Here is a 21,933-nt window from a genome sequence, read left to right on the forward strand (position 1 = left end):
CCCCTCGCCTTGCACGCTTATCATTTTACTTTTTTTTTTCTTTCCTTCGATCACAGAAGAGTTCACTAATTGTTGAATAAACTGACGGACAGAAATAGGTTTCGATTTGTTGTAAAGTGTAAACCTGCTGTTTCTGGCCTTTACGCTCTGTTGGCACCGTACAGCGGATATAGCTTACGGCTATCATAAAACTCTCATTGTCGAACTCTTCTAATCGTTTGACACCGTACAGCGGATATAGCTTGCAGTTATCACAAAACACGCATTGTCGTACTCTTCTAATCGTGTGACACCGTACAGCGGATATAGCTTGCAGTTATCACAAAACACGCATTGTCGAACTCTTCTAATCGTCTGGCACCGTACAGCGGATATAGCTTGCAGTTATCACAAAACACGCATTGTCGAACTCTTCTAATCGTTTGACACCGTACAGCGAATATAGCTTGCAGCTATCACAAAACACGCATTGTCGAACTCTTCTAATCGTTTGGCACCGTACAGCGGATATAGCTTGCAGTTATCACAAAACACGCATTGTCGAACTCTTCTAATCGTTTGGCACCGTACAGCGGATATAGCTTGCAGCTATCACAAAACACGCATTGTCGAACTCTTCTAATCGTCTGGCACCGTACAGCGGATATAGCTTGCAGCTATCACAAAACACGCATTGTCGAACTCTTCTAATCGTCTGGCACCGTACAGCGGATATAGCTTGCAGCTATCACAAAACACGCATTGTCGAACTCTTCTAATCGTCTGGCACCGTACAGCGGATATAGCTTGCAGCTATCACAAAACACGCATTGTCGAACTCTTCTAATCGTCTGGCACCGTACAGCGGATATAGCTTGCAGCTATCACAAAACACGCATTGTCGAACTCTTCTAATCGTCTGGCACCGTACAGCGGATATAGCTTGCAGCTATCACAAAACACGCATTGTCGAACTCTTCTAATCGTTCGACACTTTCCCACCGATTATAACATTTCTTCCTCACAATTAATGTTTTGTGTCACACACTAATTTACAGCAACAAATGTCTATATATCGATGTTTGTTATCTGAGCGCTCTTACAACGCGATTCTCGTCGTAAACAACTCCTACGACCGATTAGTTGTTATCTGAGCGCTCTTACAACGCGATTCTCGTCGTATACAACTCCTATGACCGATTAGTTGTTATCTGAGCGCTCTTACAACGCGATTCACGTCGTATACAACTACTACGACTGATTAGTTGTCAATCTGAGCGCTCTTACAACGTGATTCTCGTCGAATACAACTCCTACGACTGATTAGTTGTTAATCTGAGCGCTCTTACAACGCGATTCTCGTCGTATACAACACCTACGACTGATTAGTTGTTAATCTGAGCGCTCTTACAACGCGATTCACGTCGTATACAACTACTACGACTGATTAGTTGTCAATCTGAGCGCTCTTACAACGTGATTCTCGTCGAATACAACTCCTACGACTGATTAGTTGTTAATCTGAGCGCTCTTACAACACGATTCTCGTCGTATACAACACCTACGACTGATTAGTTGTTAATCTGAGCGCTCTTACAACGCGATTCTCGTCGTATACAACTCCTACGACCGATTAGTTGTTATCTGAGCGTAACCTGGTAGTGGAGGAAATTACGCAACTGTCGAGTTGGCCAACACCGTCGTGACAGTTGATAGTCCATGTTTAACTTAACGCAAAACATTAACCAAAACATAATTTCGCATAAGGCACTTTGTGATGACTGAAATTATTAGAAAACTTCCGATTAGTCATTGATACGACATTGATACATGCAGATTTCCGTTTCACATGACACTGCTAAAAGTGCTGTGCTTTGTGGTTTTGTAAATGAATACCGGTTTCGGTGGTGTGTCAGCTAATCTATCAGACTTAAGGCTGGTAGGTACTGGGTTCAAATCATGGTATTAACCTCGGTGGTGTGTCAGCTAATCTGACTTAAGGCTGGTAGGTACTGGGTTCAAATCATGGTATTAACCTCGGTGGTGTGTCAGCTAATCCATCTGACTTGAGGCTGGTAGGTACTGGGTTCAAATCATGGTATTAACCTCGGTGGTGTGTCAGCTAGTCTATCAGACTTAAGACTGGTAGGTACTGGGTTCAAATCATGGTATTAACCTCGGTGGTGTGTCAGCTAATCCATCTGACTTGAGGCTGGTAGGTACTGGGTTCAAATCATGGTATTAACCTCGGTGGTGTGTCAGCTAGTCTATCAGACTTAAGACTGGTAGGTACTGGGTTCAAATCATGGTATTAACCTCGGTGGTGTGTCAGCTAATCTATCAGACTTAAGACTGGTAGGTACTGGGTTCAAATCATGGTATTAACCTCGGTGGTGTGTCAGCTAGTCTATCAGACTTAATGCTGGTAGGTCTGGATTCAAATCATGGTATTAACCTCGGTGGTGTGTCAGCTAATCCATCTGACTTAAGACTGGTAGGTACTGAGTTCAAATCATGGTATTATCCTCGGTGGTGTGTCAGCTAATCTATCAGACTTAAGGCTGGTAGGTACTGGGTTCAAATCATGGTATTAACCTCGGTGGTGTGTCAGCTAATCTATCAGACTTAAGGCTGGTAGGTACTGGGTTCGTCCTCCATCACAGCTTTTTTCTTTTCTGGGTAGTGTAGGTAGATGGTGTGTGTGTGTGTGTGTGTGTGTGTGTGTGTGTGTGTGTGTGTGTGTGTGTGTGTGTGTGTGTAGAGGGGTGGTGAAGCTATTTTAGTCTGAAATAGTGTTAGATGACTGGTACATCAACGCACGTGGTATGTACTGTCTTGTCTAGGCGGACGTACACATGAAAGATACGTTTATCTCTCTCTCTCTCTCTCTCTCTCTCTCTCTCTCTCTCTCTCTCTCTCTCTCTCTATCTCTATATATATATATATATATATATATATATATATATATATATATACTGTAAAACGGGTATTATTCGCGGTAGTAAATTACTAACACGTACAAAACTATACTTTGGTACATCGACACTAGAGTGGTCAACAGAGGTATACGTAATATTATCCCTTTCTGAGCGACTCCGCTAAGTGCTGCAGCCACATGTCCAGCGGCGACCACACTATGTGTACAATTAATGAAATTAATCCAGGATGTGGTTCAGTCAACTCTCTAGAAAGTGTGAAATAAAGACAAACACTTGTGCTAGTAATCTTGTTTTAATGTTTAAACATCGGTTGTTAAAAACGTCTCACCTCTTTTGTTTTTGTCACTTGTCGATGACGTTTTTCTAGAAGTTTACAAAACCATTTGTGTCCCTTATTTTAATTGGCCAATTAAAAATGTCTCATTATACTAATTTCTAAATGTTTATTCACAGCTTAACAATACCAGTAAGAATGTCTGTTCCAAAAATCAACTACATTTATGATTCTTCATAAAAACAGCGTTATGGCAGGCTCAATTTTGCAGTGGTTAAAAAAAGCGCGGACAAACCTGAAACTGTTGGTTTACCTGAGACTTCAGTGTGTTTAACGATCGAAAAAGTTCCATCGACATAGGCCCGTCAATGATGCCGTTGATAAATTAAACACTTCTATAAATCGTAAACAAAAACACGGTGAATATAGACTGTATGATGCGTAAGTGTAATTTTCGCGGCTAAATTAAAAACGCGAAAAACGCGAAAATTACACATTCGCGAATAATACCCGTTTTACTGTATACCTCTCGCAATTCCAATTCACCCCCTTTAGTCATTATTTGTATCTGTCCACCCATATATCTTTCCTTTCATTCATCCATATCCATTGATTCATTCATTTTTTTTTTTCAATCATTCATTCATCTGTCTATCGATCCATCCATCTACTCATTTCATTCGTGTTTGTTTTAACCAGCTACTCTAACAGTTTATGGATTGAGATCGAAGATGTCAATATTGACCTTTGTATCTACATACCTATGTCATGCATGCCGCGATTATCATCATCTGTCTCTTTGCGGTGATTCACTCGACCCGTGAACGTCCACGAACATCCGCGATGACTTCCCTTCTTCTGTGCGCTCTTCTCGTATCGTCTGTGGAAGGTAAGAAATTACATTATATATTAAAATTAGTATTTCTGACTTTGTGACCATGTTTTTGACTAGTAGTCTTTTGTCTGTTTTACTTTTTACAATTTGAACATTGTTACTGTTTCCCGACTACGAAAACATTTTCAAACATTTACTATGTGAACATTATTACACGTTTCTGACTAGTAGACCTTTCTAAACACATTTCTTTGTGAACATTATAACATCTTTTCGACCAATACGGACTTATTAAACAATTTCTTTGTGAACATTACAACATCTTTTCGACTAATAAGGACATTTTTTAACGATTTTACTCTTTTGACCAATACGGACTTATGACATTTCTTTGTGAACATTACAACATCTTTTCGACTAATAAGGACTTTTTTAACAATTTACTTTGTGAAACATTATGAACACTTTGTGAAACATTATAACATTCCGACCAATAGTGATTTTTTTTTTTAGCAATTTACTTTGTTAAACATTATAACATTCCGACCAATAGTGATTTTTTGTTTTAGCAATTTACTTTGTTAAACATTATAACATTCCGACCAATAGGGACATTTTAACTATTTACTTTGTGAACATTATAACATCTTTCCGACCAATAGGGACATTTTAACTATTTACTTTGTGAACATTATAACGTCGTTTCGACCAATATGTACTATTTAACTATTTACTTTGTGAACATTATAACATCTTCCCGACCAATAGGGACATTTTAACTACTTACTTTGTGAACATTATAACGTCTTTCCGACCAATAGGGACATTTTAACTATTTACTTTGTGAAACATTATAACGTTTCCAACTAATAGCTAGCCTATTAGATGGTTTACTTTGTGAATAGTATTAAAATATAGCATTGGTTTCCGACTAGTAGCTAGCCTATTAGATGGTTTACTTTGTGAATAGTATTAAAATATAGCATTGGTTTTACTTTGTGAAACATTATAACATTGGTTTCCGACTAGTAGCTAGCCCATTAGATGGTTTACTTTGTGAATAGTATTAAAATATAGCATTGGTTTCCGACTAGTAGCTAGCCCATTAGATGGTTTACTTTGTGAATAGTATTAAAATATAGCATTGGTTTCCGACTAGTAGCTAGCCCATTAGATGGTTTACTTTGTGAATAGTATTAAAATATAGCATTGGTTTCCGACTAGTAGCTAGCCCATTAGATGGTTTACTTTGTGAATAGTATTAAAATATAGCATGGTTTCCGACTAGTAGCTAGCCCATTAGATGGTTTACTTTGTGAATAGTATTAAAATATAGCATTGGTTTCCGACTAGTAGCTAGCCCATTAGATGGTTTACTTTATTAAAATATAGCATTGGTTTCCGACTAGTAGCTAGCCCATTAGATGGTTTACTTTGTGAATAGTATTAAAATATAGCATTGGTTTCCGACTAGTAGCTAGCCCATTAGATGGTTTACTTTGTGAATAGTATTAAAATATAGCATTGGTTTCCGACTAGTAGCTAGCCCATTAGATGGTTTACTTTGTGAATAGTATTAAAATATAGCATTGGTTTCCGACTAGTAGCTAGCCCATTAGATGGTTTACTTTGTAATAGTATTAAAATATAGCATTGGTTTCCGACTAGTAGCTAGCCCATTAGATGGTTTACTTTGTGAATAGTATTAAAATATAGCAAAGTAGCTAGCCCATTAGATGGTTTACTTTGTGAATAGTATTAAAATATAGCATTGGTTTCCGACTAGTAGCTAGCCCATTAGATGGTTTACTTTGTGAATAGTATTAAAATATAGCATTGGTTTCCGACTAGTAGCTAGCCCATTAGATGGTTTACTTTGTGAATAGTATTAAAATATAGCATTGGTTTCCGACTAGTAGCTAGCCCATTAGATGGTTTACTTTGTGAATAGTATTAAAATATAGCATTGGTTTCCGACTAGTAGCACTTTGTGAATAGTATTAAAATATAGCATTGGTTTCCGACTAGTAGCTAGCCCATTAGATGGTTTACTTTGTGAATAGTATTAAAATATAGCATTGGTTTCCGACTAGTAGCTAGCCCATTAGATGGTTTACTTTGTGAATAGTATTAAAATATAGCATTGGTTTCCGACTAGTAGCTAGCCCATTAGATGGTTTACTTTGTGAATAGTATTAAAATATAGCATTGGTTTCCGACTAGTAGCTAGCCCATTAGATGGTTTACTTTGTGAATAGTATTAAAATATAGCATTGGTTTCCGACTAGTAGCTAGCCTATTAGATGGTTTATGTGAATAGTATTAAAATATAGCATTGGTTTCCGACTAGTAGCTAGCCTATTAGATGGTTTACTTTGTGAAAGTATTAAAATATAGCATTGGTTTCCGACTAGTAGCAACTTTGTTTATTAAAATATACATTGGTTTCCGACTAGTAGCTAGCCTATTAGATGGTTTACTTTGTGAATAGTATTAAAATATAGCATTGGTTTCCGACTAGTAGCTAGCCTATTAGATGGTTTACTGAATAGTATTAAAATATAGCATTGGTTTCCGACTAGTAGCTAGCCTATTAGATGGTTTACTTGTGAATAGTATTAAAATATAGCATTGGTTTCCGACTAGTAGCTAGCCCATTAGATGGTTTACTTTGTGAATAGTATTAAAATATAGCATTGGTTTCCGACTAGTAGCTAGCCTATTAGATGGTTTACTTTGTGAATAGTATTAAAATATAGCATTGGTTTCCGACTAGTAGCTAGCCTAAATGGTTTACTTTGTGAATAGTATTAAAATATAGCATTGGTTTCCGACTAGTAGCTAGCCCATTAGATGGTTTACTTTGTGAATAGTATTAAAATATAGCATTGGTTTCCGAAGTAGCTAGCCCATTAGATGGTTTACTTTGTGAATAGTATTAAAATATAGCATTGGTTTCCGACTAGTAGCTAGCCTATTAGATGGTTTACTTTGTGAATAGTATTAAAATATAGCATTGGTTTCCGACTAGTAGCTAGCCTATTAGATGGTTTACTTTGTGAATAGTATTAAAATATAGCATTGGTTTCCGACTAGTAGACCTGTGACGATTAGTGTTACATATTAATTCCAGTCCCTTGTGTTTGTCTTTTAAATATCAGTATGTATAGACAATATGATTAGCATAGCGTCTAAAAATGGATTTAACATCCCAATATTTGGTACACACTGGAAAAAAGCTCAAAATCACAAACAAAACCAAACCTTATTGATGGCACGATCCAGTTTTGGAGTTACATTCAGAAACGCAAATGCATATATAGACTTTGATACTGTAAATGGCCGCTAATAACTGTTAACATTTTGTATGAACATTTTATGATACAACGCATCTCCTCTCCCCAAATATCCCCCCAAAAAACAAAAAGCAAACAAACACAAAACAAAACTAACTAACTAACTAACAAACAAAACATAACAAACCAAAAACAAAAACCCCAAACACTAAAACCTGTGATGTTTAAACAGAGAAATACTCTCTAAAATAACGAGAGCTTGTCTCGACAATCATTACTTCTCAGAGCAATGTGCGTTTTTAGAATTATGAAAAATTTATTTTGGGGTATTATAAAAAACAACACCTGAATGACCAGGATCACTTGAGGTTTACGAAAATTAATGTTTTAAATAATTTAAAACGTTTTTAATAGTAAAAAATACGTTGTAGTGTTTAAAAACTAGGGTCGGTCACTTTAATATTTTGTGTTTGTTACTGACATAATTAACATTTTAGTCATCACGGCTCGAAATTATGACTGACATAATTAACATTTTAATCATCACGGCTCGAGACTATGACTGACATAATTAACATTTTAATCATCACGGCTCGAAATTATGACTGACATAATTAACATTTTAATCATCAGGGCTCGAGACTATGACTGACATAATTAACATTTTAATCATCATGGCTCGAAATTATGACTGACATAATTAACATTTTAATCACGGCTCGAGACTATGACTGACATAATTAACATTTTAATCATCACGGCTCGAGACCATGACTGACATAATTAACATTTTAGACATCACGGTTTGAGATTCGTTTTGCAGTGGGAAACAGTCTTTTCCAAGGTGGTAGCGCGAATACAGAAAATTCAGAAGCAATTCTAAAAATTGCTCTCAAAATAGTTTCATAGTGTAACGTTTTTAACAGCAATGTGGACAATTGGGGGAGGAACAAACTGATAAACTTATAAATTGTATGTTATCGCTCACAAAAGGAATACTGTCAAAAATGAGACGGAAAGCAAAACCTGCCTGTGAAACTAATGATTAGAAACCCGAATTCGCTTCGTATCTCGTGTTAATTTCGAGCCCTGAATCAAAGGCTTCAGCTGAAAGAAACGAGATTACCTCTGTGTCTGCAGCTTAAAGGGATTTTGCCTTCAAAAGGAACATATACACCCCCCCCCCCCCCCCCCCCCCCAAAAATAAATAAATAATTAAATAATAATAATTGCGCGTCTTTCTTTCTTTTTGTTTCTTTCGTCTGGTCGATTGTATTTTTCTCTCTTTCTCTCTCTCCCCACCCCCCCCCCCCCCCCCTTCTCTTTTTTCTTGTGTTATTAATGTAAATAGCAACGGTCAATGGCCGTTAACAAATCCGCCCGTTAACCACTGAACCCACAAATGTTTTACGACTTCGAATGCAGAGAGCGTTACTAAGAATGATAAGGATCGTTGCTAAGGGATTCCAGTATTGAGGAGGTTTTCACGAGTACCTTCCTATCATTTTTGTTAACGGTACGTCTTTGTTTCAAACGAAACGTTCAATATACCAATACGTTGAGAGTCTGTCGAACAAAACCTAGTGGAAACGCAATACCGATTACAGACAAAGAAAATAATTAAATCAACATGTCTTTTTACACATACATTTTGTTTTTCTCCACACCCATATATGGCTGTATTAGCGCTTCACAGACTAACTATTTCAAGTGGGTTTCCTTTATCGTCATCACTAGACCACATCGATTAATTAATCATTCGCTATTGGATGTCAAGCATTTGATAATTTTGACAAGAATTCTTCAAACTAAACCCATCAGAAAATGCCGCCCTAAAATTAAATATGTAATATAATGTCACAAATGTCACATAACAGACAGCTACGTGATTACAGTGATGTGTAGCAGAACAAGACAAAGGAAAGGAATATCTGTTTGATGACGATATATAGTTTTAACTTTTCGAAGGAACTGTTTTATTTAACGACACACTCAACACATTTTATTTACGGTTATATAGCGTCAGACATAATATGGTTAAGAACCACACAGATATATAGAGAGAAAACCCGCTGTCGCCACTTCATGAGCTACTTTTTTCGATTAGCAGCAAGGGATCTCTAATATGCACCATCCCACAGACAGGATATTACATACCACGGCCTTTGTTACACCAGTCGTGGAGCACTGGCTGGAATGAGAAATAGCCCAATGGGGCCAGCGACGGGGATCGATCCTAAATCGACCGCGCATCAAGCGAGCGCTTTACCACTGGGCTACGTTCCGCCCCATAACGTTTGGCGTCTAATATATGGCGGTTGTAACACTTGGTCTTGATGGTGGGAGAGCAAACCTTGTCGACGCCACGCAGGCTAGATCTGTTGGGAAACAGCAAGAGATATATTATGTGCATTTCCCAACATAACACGACAGCACACACCACAGCTTTTGATATACCAGTATCTGTTGTTAGGCGCTGGCTGGGGTGGGGGTAAATAGGACAGAGAATAGGTCCACCGAGGGGTTTCGATCCTCCAAGCCAGTCACCTCAGGCGAGCGATCTACCGACCGCGGCTGTATGAAAACCCTCGATACTCCAAGCCAATCACCCCATTTGTCAGAAACATTTACAAAACATGATGTGTCATCCAGTTATGGATCTTTGCTGCTCTTTCCTGTACAAGGAGCGCTAAGGTCGTTTCGTTGAACGGGGCCCAGGACAGTAGATTAGTTGTCAGTGGTCAGTGCAAACGAAGTCGGCGTAGTAGCCTTACATTTATCTATCTGACGAGTAACGAGTCATATGATTGATTCACCCCAATGGACCGTCAATATGGAGTTTCCGCTTTTACAGTCAGAGCTCCACGACTGGTATATTATAAGCGCTGCATGATGAGACAACCTGTCTGTGAGTGCCTGATCCATTACGGAAGGAAGGAAGGATGACTACTGACCTGCCTGTATCCACTGAAGGTTCAGGCATAGTCCATACCGCCACATATATCGTATACATGCATATGCAATATACACACAGTGTAGCCAAGTCATTACCGTCACGAACACCATGTGGTGTCTCAATTGTGTTTATTCGCTCTCGAATGGAAACTTGGGTAGGAATGGTTTTCACAAGTCACTCAGTTTGTACTCAAACCATATAAAACATGCTGCACGTGCTGAATTGTAACACTGCGCCGACAGACATTGGAAGAACGTCTTAGAGCCACAGGATGCTCCAGGCTGGACAAACACAGACTTACACAGCTCATCAAATGAATGTCTCCAGGCTGGACAAACACAGACTTGCACAGCTCATCAAATGAATATCTCCAGGCTGGACAAACACAGACTTGCACAGCTCATCAAATGAATGTCTCCAGGCTGGACAAACACAGACTTGCACAGCAACTCAAGTGAATGTCTCCAGGCCAGACAAACACAGACTTACACAGCTCATCAAATGAATGTCTCCAGGCTGGACAAACACAGACTTGCACAGCTCATCAAATGAATGTCTCCAGGCTGGACAAACACAGACTTGCACAGCAACTCAAGTGAATGTCTCCAGGCTGGACAAACACAGACTTGCACAGCTCATCAAATGAATGTCTCCAGGCTGGACAAACACAGACTTGCACAGCTCATCAAATGAATGTTTCCAGGCTGGACAAACACAGACTTGCACAGCAACTCAAGTGAATGTCTCCAGGCCAGACAAACACAGACTTACACAGCTCATCAAATGAATGTTTCCAGGCTGGACAAACACAGACTTGCACAGCTCATCAAATGAATGTCTCCAGGCTGGACAAACACAGACTTCCACAGCTCATCAAATGAATGTCTCCAGGCTGGACAAACACAGACTTAGACAGCTCATGAAATGAATGTCTCCAGGATGAACAAACACAGACTTACACACCTCATCAAATGAATGTCTCCAGGCTGGACAAACACAGACTTGCACAGCTCATGAAATGAATGTCTCCAGGCTGGACAAACACAGACTTGCACAGCTCATGAAATGAATGTCTCCAGGCTGGACAAACACAGACTGACACAGCTCATCAAATGAATGTCTCCAGGCTGGACAAACACAGACTTGCACAGCTCATGAAATGAATGTCTCCAGGCTGGACAAACACAGACTTCCACAGCTCATGAAATGAATGTCTCCAGGCTGGACAAACACAGACTTGCACAGCTCATGAAATGAATGTCTCCAGGCTGGACAAACACAGACTTGCACAGCTCATGAAATGAATGTCTCCAGGCTGGACAAACACAGACTTGCACAGCTCATGAAATGAATGTCTCCAGGCTGGACAAACACAGACTTGCACAGCTCATGAAATGAATGTCTCCAGGCTGGACAAACACAGACTGACACAGCTCATCAAATGAATGTCTCCAGGCTGGACAAACACAGACTTGCACAGCTCATGAAATGAATGTCTCCAGGCTGGACAAACACAGACTTAGACAGCTCATCAAATGAATGTCTCCAGGCTGGACAAACACAGACTTACACAGCTCATGAAATGAATGTCTCCAGGCTGGACAAACACAGACTGACACAGCTCATCAAATGAATGTCTCCAGGCTGGACAAACACAGACTTGCACAGCTCATCAAATGAATGTCTCCAGGCTGGACAAACACAGACTTGCACAGCTCATGAAATGAATGTCTCCAGGCTGGACAAACACAGACTTGCACAGCTCATCAAATGAATGTCTCCAGGCTGGACAAACACAGACTTGCACAGCTCATCAAATGAATGTCTCCAGGCTGGACAAACACAGACTTGCACAGCTCATGAAATGAATGTCTCCAGGCTGGACAAACACAGACTGACACAGCTCATCAAATGAATGTCTCCAGGCTGGACAAACACAGACTTACACAGCTCATCAAATAAATGTCTTACAGTCTCAACCCTAATCCTGACACAGAGCAACCTGTAGATTACAAGACAGACCATGCAGTGAACATCCACCTGCTTGACACAGAGCAACCTGTAGATTACAAGACAGACCATGCAGTGAACATCCACCTGCTTGACACAGAGTAACCTGTAGAGTGCAAGACAGACCATGCAGTGAACATCCACCTGCTTGACACAGAGCAACCTGTAGATTACAAGACAGACCATGCAGTGAACATCCACCTGCTTGACACAGAGCAACATGTAGATTACAAGACAGACCATGCAGTGAACATCCACCTGCTTGACACAGAGCAACATGTAGATTACAAGACAGACCATGCAGTGAACGTCCACCTGCTTGACACAGAGCAACCTGTAGATTGCAAGACAGACCATGCAGTGAACGTCCACCTGCTTGACACAGAGCAACATGTAGAGTGCAAGACAGACCATGCAGTGAACATCCACCTGCTTGACACAGAGCAACATGTAGATTACAAGACAGACCATGCAGTGAACATCCACCTGCTTGACACAGAGCAACATGTAGATTACAAGACAGACCATGCAGTGAACGTCCACCTGCTTGACACAGAGCAATATGTAGATTACAAGACAGACCATGCAGTGAACGTCCACCTGCTTGACACAGAGCAACCTGTAGATTGCAAGACAGACCATGCAGTGAACGTCCACCTGCTTGACACAGAGCAACCTGTAGATTGCAAGACAGACCATGCAGTGAACGTCCACCTGCTTGACACAGAGCAACCTGTAGAGTGCAAGACAGACTATGCAGTGAACGTCCACCTCCCACCACCAGACGCTCAGACTTTATCACCAGAGCCATCCACAATCAAGTCATGCAACTCAGCTTCAACAGCAACTCCAACAGGCAGCAGGGATCCGAGTCTGGACACAAACTTCGTAAACGCCTGCGTGCTTAGACTGGACACAAAGTCTGTAACCGCCTGCATGCTGCTTTGGTACGCGCCGTTAGACTGGACACAAACAGTTGGTAACCGCCTGCATGCTGCTTTGGTACGCACCCGTAGACTGGACACAAACAGTTGGTAACCGCCTGCATGCTACTTTGGTACGCGCCCGTAGACTGGACACAAACAGTTAGTAACCGCCTGCATGCTCCTTTGATACGCGCCCGTAGACTAGACACAAACAGTTGGTAACCGCCTGCATGCTCCTTTGATACGCGCCCGTAGACTGGACACAAACAGTTGGTAACCGCTTGCATGCTGTTTTGGTGCGCGCCTGTAGCGTCATCTACCTTAACTGGAAGACATCGCCAAACTCGCTTGGAATGGTACAGTGAATACTAGATGTAATTTCACCCTGTATTTATACGATTCAAATCATTATTATTATGTTACTTGCCATTAATGCAATAACGTAGTCTTTAGTTAGTTAGCGACATGCCAATCAAACATTAGTGTCAAAGACTCATAAAATATGTCACGGGCAATCACAATATAGCTTAAGTGTTGTCACGGGTATTGCCGGGCGCCTTAACGAGTACCCCGTGACAACTACATATTATTTCATGGATACGTGTTTATGCCGAGACATATATTATCTGTATCACTAAACTATTTAATAAAACATGTTAATATAGTAAACTATTTAATAAAACATGTTAATATAGTAAACTAATTGATAAAACATGTTAATATAGTAAACTATTTGATAAAACATGTTAACATAGTAAACTATTTGATAAAACATGTTAACATAGTAAACTATTTGATAAAACATATTAACATAGTAAACTATTTGATAAAACATGTTAACATAGTAAACTAGTTGATAAAACATGTTAAAATAGTAAACTAGTTGATAAAACATGTTAAAATAGTAAACTAGTTGATAAAACATGTTAACATAGTAAACTAGTTGATAAAACATGTTAACAGTAAACTAGTTGATAAAACATGTTAACATAGTAAACTAGTTGATAAAACATGTTAACATAGTAAACTAGTTGATAAAACATGTTAACATAGTAAACTATTTGATAAAACATGTTAACATAGTAAACTAGTTAATAAAACATGTTAACATAGTAAACTATTTGATAAAACATGTTTCAATGTGCATTAAGAAAATGAAATGGGGTTACTGTATTTTTCCCTCTTGAAAAAAAAGGCAAAAGGCAAAATGCATACTATCAGTAGTAATTAGTATTAGTAGTATATATGTATTAGTAGTATTTATGTATTAGTAGTATATATGTATTAGTAGTATGTTCGAGCAAAAACGATCACGCACGATAACCATAATTTGTTGCGTTTTTCTTGAAACTATGCAATTGGTCAGTTCTATGATTTTAGATGCCAGAGTCTACGTTATCAGTGCTTACAGTAATAAACCCTGTCGGTTACTAATGTTCATGACAATTTAACTATGGAAACAGTCACGCCAATCACGAATCACAGGTGGAGGCAACTAAAATAATAGACAATTTAACTATGGAAACAGTCACGCCAATCACGAATCACAGGTGGAGGCAACTAAAATAATAGACAATTTAACTATGGAAACAGTCACGCCAATCACGAATCACAGGTGGAGGCAACTAAAATAATAGACAATTTAACTATGGAAACAGTTTTTTATAATTTCAGTATACAGCTGTGTCATGGACAAAACATGATACATCAATGACAGTTATTTCGATTTGGTTTTCGGCCACTTTGACAATGGTTGTTTATTTTGTATAGGAAAATAATGTTTTTTATTGCTCGCTTACTGGGATGGATATTATTAGAGAACATTGCATGTCTGTTTCATCATTCCGCAAAAATCAACAGAGCCGTGCGTTTGTGTCTGCACTTCAAAGACTAATACCTGATGTGACGGATTAAGTATATAGGGTCAGACGATATTTTCGACATTATTTTCTGAATGTCAATTATATTAGCTAGACCATAATGTCACGCATGGTATTGTTCCATTTTGACGAAAGTGGGTCTAAGCAACCCATAAATGAATTAAAATCCACTGTCATTGACACTGTCGACTAGTTCTAATGGCGAAAACATGCTTACATTTGCACGTAAATTAGGGCGAAAGCGAAAGGTCTGCTAAGTGCCCATAACTTGCTTTTTCACAAAGCGCTTCATTTGCACGCTTTGCACGTGTATTCCATGTTCCCAATGCTGAATTTCCGTATAATTGGAGCTTGCGTTCGTGTACGGTGCACACTCCAAATTCGACAATGGTACGACGTCAACTGACTATCGAAGATCGAGGAAGGGCTATTGCTTGGCTTCAGGATGTCAATACGCAAAGAAATGTTGCTCTGAGACTTGGTGTCAGTCAGAGTGTCGTTGGCCGACTGTGGCAACGGTACCAAGCAACGAATTCTGTTCGAAATCGTCCACTTTCGGGAAGACCCCGAAGCACTACAAATAGAGAGGACCGCTACATCACCAATATGGGTCTACGTCAACGCACAACCACTGCACGCCGATTACGTGACAATCTGCGGACTGCGACTGGAACTCGAGTGTCTGATCAAACCATACGCAATCGTCTGAGAGCCAATAATCTACGCTGCCGTCGCCAGGCTGTTCGACCACCACTCCTACCACGTCACAGAACGGCCAGACGTCATTGGTGCACACTTTATCTGCGGTGGCAACGTGTTCAGTGGGGTCGAGTGATGTTCACTCATGAGTCCAGGTTTAGTCTCCAGTTCAACGACGGTCGGGTTCGTGTCTACAGACGTCCTGGGGAGCGCTTCGCTGGCGTTAACGTTAGACAATGTCACCGTTTCGGTGGTGGCAGCGTCATGGTGTGGGGCGGCATCTCTATCCACCACAGAACCCCCCTCTATGTGGTGGATGGCAATCTGAATGGAATCCGCTATCTGAATGAGATTATCCGGCCGTTGGTTCTCCCAGGCCTTCAGCAGATTGGCGGCGGGGCAGTTCTGCAGGATGACAATGCCAGACCCCACCGCGCCAGGGTGGTAACGGACTTTCTCAAACAACAAGGTATCGCCAGGATGGATTGGCCAGCATATTCGCCTGAATTGGCCCCAATAGAGCACGCCTGGGACGAATTAGGCAGGAGAGTTCGGGATAACCATGCCCCTCCGGCCAACCTTCATGATCTGGGTCAACTTCTTATGGCAGAGTGGCAGGCCATTCCCCAAGAGTTCTTCAGACGTCTGATCAACAGCATGAGGCAACGATGTGTCGAGTGTATTCGCGCCAGGGGTGGATTCACACACTATTAAACGAATGTTCTAATGTGTAAAATCCATGTTTGACAACCTTCAACTTTGACAGCATGTCATGTGACTTTCTTGTATACAGTGACGTTTATTTGTGTTTTTTTGTAAATATGGAACAATAAATTAAATTTTTGGTGTAGTTTACATCATCAATCTAATACACTCTGAAACTTATTTGGTTATACATTTTTGACCCTTAAATTCTTTTGAGTAGTATATATATTACATAACTACCGGTGTCACATATAATTTGCAGCCCCCTGTCAACGGTATACGTAGATTAAGCACTCCCTAGTGCATATTATACATGTAATATACACTCCCCCAGTCTATCTTATATACTGCGTCTGAATAATACGCACTCCCCATTAGACGTAGGCTATAAGCGTTTTTAAGCACTCGCATAACGCTATATTGTTTTACTGTAAAAGTTGCTATAAATCTTAGTGGGGAATCTAAACGAGAGTGTTGGGTATATGTATCAGGGGCAGATCAAAAGAGGCCACATTTTTTCTGGATCCGTCCTTGCAGAATAAAAATAATAAATAGAAAATTATTACACTTATCAAAACAGAATAATGATGATCAAATAAAGGTAACTTAATTGTGGTGCATGTTAGTAACATATGTGAATATCAGCGTATAAAACAATACTATACAAATACCACGATACTAACCATGTATACAAATTATATTTCTAACGTATGCATTCGTGATTATCTCAAAGCACAAGCAGCGTAACGTAGCCGTGGCAAAGAGCTCGCCTGATGCGCGGTCGGTCTATGACTATTATACATATACCCTACCCTCAACATTCATTATTATACATATACCCTACCCTCAACATTCATTATTATACATATACCCTACCCTCAACATTCATTATTATACATCTAATCTATGCTCTCCGTTCATTATTATACACATAATCTACGCTCTCCGTTCATTAATTATTATACCTATACATGTACCGTAAACTTCCCATTCATTACTATACATATAAGCTGCACTCCACATTCATTATTACGCATATAATGAACACTCCCCATTCGTTACGATACATATAATCTGCACTCCCAATTCATTAGTATACATATAATCTGCAATCCCTATTCATAATTATACATATAATCTACCCCCCCCCCCCCCATTCATTATTATACATATAATCTAACACACACACACACCCCATTCATTATTATACATATAATCTAACACACACACACACACACACACACACACACACACACACACACACACCATTCATTATTATACGTATAATTTACACTTGCCATACATTACTAGGTATATATATATATAATTAGTAATCCACATTCATTGTTTTTTTACATAAACCTTCACACAGACATGGTAGTACATACCATGGCCTTTGATATACCAGTTGTGTTGCACTGGCTGTACCACTAGGCTACTTCCCTCCCCAAATCGTCATGAAAGTCAAACTTGATATACCAGTTGTAACCACTGGCTGTACCACTAGGTTACTTTCCTCCCCAAATCGTCATGAAAGTCAAACTTGATATACCAGTTGTGTTGCATTGGCTGTACCACTAGGCTACTTTCCTCCCCAAATCGTCATGAAAGTCAAACTTGATATACCAGTTGTGTTGCACTGGCTGTACCACTAGGCTACTTCCCTCCGCAAATCGTCATGAAAGTCAAACTTGATATACCAGTTGTATTGCACTGGCTGTACCACTAGGCTACTTTCCTTCCCAAATCGTCATGAAAGTCAAACTTGATATACCAGTTGTGTTGCACTGGCTGTACCACTAGGCTACTTCCCTCCGCAAATCGTCATGAAAGTCAAACTTGATATACCAGTTGTATTGCACTGGCTGTACCACTAGGCTACTTTCCTCCCCAAATTGTCATGAAAGTCAAACTTGATATACCAGTTGTGTTGCACTGGCTGTACCACTAGGCTACATTCCTCCCCAAATCGTCATGAAAGTCTAACGTGATATACCAGTTGTGTTGCACTGGCTGTACCACTAGGCTACTTCCCTCCCCAAATCGTCATGAAAGTCAAACGTGATATACCAGTTGTAACCACTGGCTGTACCACTGGGCTACTTCCCTCCCCAAATCGTCATGAAAGTCAAACTTGATATACCAGTTGTAACCACTGGCTGTACCACTAGGCTACTTCCCTCCGCAAATCGTCATGAAAGTCAAACTTGATATACCAGTTGTGTTGCACTGGCTGTACCACTACGCTACTTCCCTCCCCAAATCGTCATGAAAGTCAAACTTGATCTGTAATAGTGTATAATAAAGCGCTATACAACATTTCAGCTCAATATCTCAAAAACATCCGAAAACATATATGTGGGACAGACGGACAGACAGGGCGAAGATGAATCTACTCCGATTGGAGCGATATGGGATTAATATAAATGTGGATTATATTAACTTAATAGCACTTAAATTATTACCAACCCAAAAGTTTTGTAAGAGACAATTAATGCATTCAGTATTCAAGCATAGTAGTGGAGAGTGCGTATTATATAGTATAATTATAACTAGGGAAGTGCAAATAAGTCAAGGGGAGTGCGTATAATAGTAACTGGGTGAGTCCAATGATACGTACACTAATGACTGGGGAGTGTATATTAAATGCTACACCGGCTCACTAGACGACGGAATCAATGGGATCGACAACAAAAAGTGCTCGTTCTGTATAATAGCTGTCACATGTTTACCATTTTATTAATTAAATAAACCAATATACTTGTTGAAATAAGCTATTCATTAGTGATCTGTGAATATGTATACCAGCCCCAAAGCCTCGCCTAATCCTTCCTTTAATTCATTAATGATCGATGAATATGCATACCAGCCCCACAGCCTCGCTTAATCATTCCTTAAACCCATTAATGATCTATGAATATGCATACCAGCCCCACAGCCTCGCCTAATCATTCCTTTAATTCATTAATGATCTATGATCATTAGTGATCTATGAATATGTATACCAGCCCCACAGCCTCGCCTAATCATTCCTTTAATTCATTAGTGATCTATGAATATGCATACCAGCCCCACAGCCCCGCCTAATCATTCCTTTAATTCATTAGTGATCTATGAATATGCATACCAGCCCCACAGCCTCGCCTAATCATTCCTTTAACTCATTAGTGATCTATGAATATGCATACCAGCCCCACAGCCTCGCCTAATCATTCCTTTAATTCATTAGTGATCTATGAATATGCATACCAGCCCCACAGCCTCGCCTAATCATTCCTTTAATTCATTAGTGATCGATGAATATGCATACCAGCCCCACAGCCTCGCCTAATCATTCCTTTAATTCATTAGTGATCTATGAATATGCATACCAGCCCCACAGCCTCGCCCAATCATTCCTTTAATTCATTAATGATCTATGAATATGCATACCAGCCCCAAAGCCTCGCCTAATCATTCCTTTAATTCATTAGTGATCTATGAATATGCATACCAGCCCCAAAGCCTCGCCTAATCATTCCTTTAATTCATTAATGATCGATGAATATGCATACCAGCCCCAAAGCCTCGCCTAATCATTCCTTTAATTCATTAGTGATCTATGAATATGCATACCAGCCCCACAGCCTCGCCTAATCCTTCCTTTAATTCATTAATGATCTATGAATATGCATACCAGCCCCACAGCCTCGCCTAATCCTTCCTTTAATTCATTAGTGATCTATGAATATGCATACCAGCCCCACAGCCTCGCCTAATCCTTCCTTTAATTCATTAATGATCTATGAATATGCATACCAGCCCCACAGCCTCGCCTAATCCTTCCTTTAACTCATTAATGATCTATGAATATGCATACCAGCCCCACAGCCTCGCCTAATCCTTCCTTTAATTCATTAATGATCGATGAATATGCATACCAGCCCCAAAGCCTCGCCTAATCTTATGGTCCATTCCTTGACGTGGTGAGGTAGCTTGCATGTCTCAATGACTCGGAGAGCTATGCCAGCTGGAGCATCAGCTCCTGGTAGGGTCACCCAAGCTGGTCTGGTCAAAGGGTAGAGACTAGACTAATATGGACTGGACAGACAGTCAAGAAAGACAACTGTCTAGGAAAAGCAAACTCCAAAATCAAAACTGGGCTGGAGAGGCTCAGAATCCTAGTTAGGAAACTCTCCTAGGAGAAGGAAAACTCCAAACTCAAACCAAGTCCACTGAAGTCAGAGTACAGAAGCTATGCATCAGCATTAGCGTGGAAACCGAAAGGAAATGTCTTTACATGCACCAAGCTCTATGATCATCAACATCATCATCATCATCATCATCATCATCATCATCATCGTCGTGTTTAGCCTGTTTCACTACGGCTATTACTGGACTATACCCAGTCCTCTCTTTCCTCTGTACATGCACCAAGCTCTATGATCATCAACATCATCATCGTCATCATCATCATCATCATCATCATCGTATTTAGCCTGTTTCACTACGGCTATTACTGGACTATACCCAGTCCTCTCTTTCCTCTGTACATGCACCAAGCTCTATGATCATCAACATCATCATCATCATCATCATCATCATCATCGTGTTTAGCCTGTTTCACTACGGCTATTACTGGACTATACCCAGTCCTCTCTTTCCTCCTCCTCCTCCTCCTCATCATCATTGTGTTTAGTCTGTTTCACTACGGCTATTACTGAACTATACCCAGTCCTCTCTTTCCTCCTCCTCCTCCTCCTCATCATTGTGTTTAGTCTGTTTCACTACGGCTATTACTGAACTATACCCAGTCCTCTCTTTCCTCCTCCTCCTCCTCCTCATCATCATTGTGTTTAGTCTGTTTCACTACGGCTATTACTGAACTATACCCAGTCCTCTCTTTCCTCCTCCTCCTCCTCCTCATCATTGTGTTTAGTCTGTTTCACTACGGCTATTACTGGACTATACCCAGTCCTCTCTTTCCTCCTCCTCCTCATCATCATCATTGTGTTTAGTCTGTTTCACTACGGCTATTACTGGACTATACCCAGTCCTCTCTTTCCTCCTCCTCCTCCTCATCATCATTGTGTTTAGTCTGTTTCACTACGGCTATTACTGAACTATACCCAGTCCTCTCTTTCCTCCTCCTCCTCCTCCTCATCATTGTGTTTAGTCTGTTTCACTACGGCTATTACTGGACTATACCCAGTCCTCTCTTTCCTCCTCCTCCTCCTCCTCATCATCATTGTGTTTAGTCTGTTTCACTACGGCTATTACTGAACTATACCCAGTCCTCTCTTTCCTCCTCCTCCTCCTCCTCATCATTGTGTTTAGTCTGTTTCACTACGGCTATTACTGGACTATACCCAGTCCTCTCTTTCCTCCTCCTCCTCATCATCATCATTGTGTTTAGTCTGTTTCACTACGGCTATTACTGGACTATACCCAGTCC

This window comes from Gigantopelta aegis, chromosome 12, assembly GCF_016097555.1.
Source record: "Gigantopelta aegis isolate Gae_Host chromosome 12, Gae_host_genome, whole genome shotgun sequence".
NCBI lineage: Eukaryota > Metazoa > Mollusca > Gastropoda > Neomphalida > Peltospiridae > Gigantopelta > Gigantopelta aegis.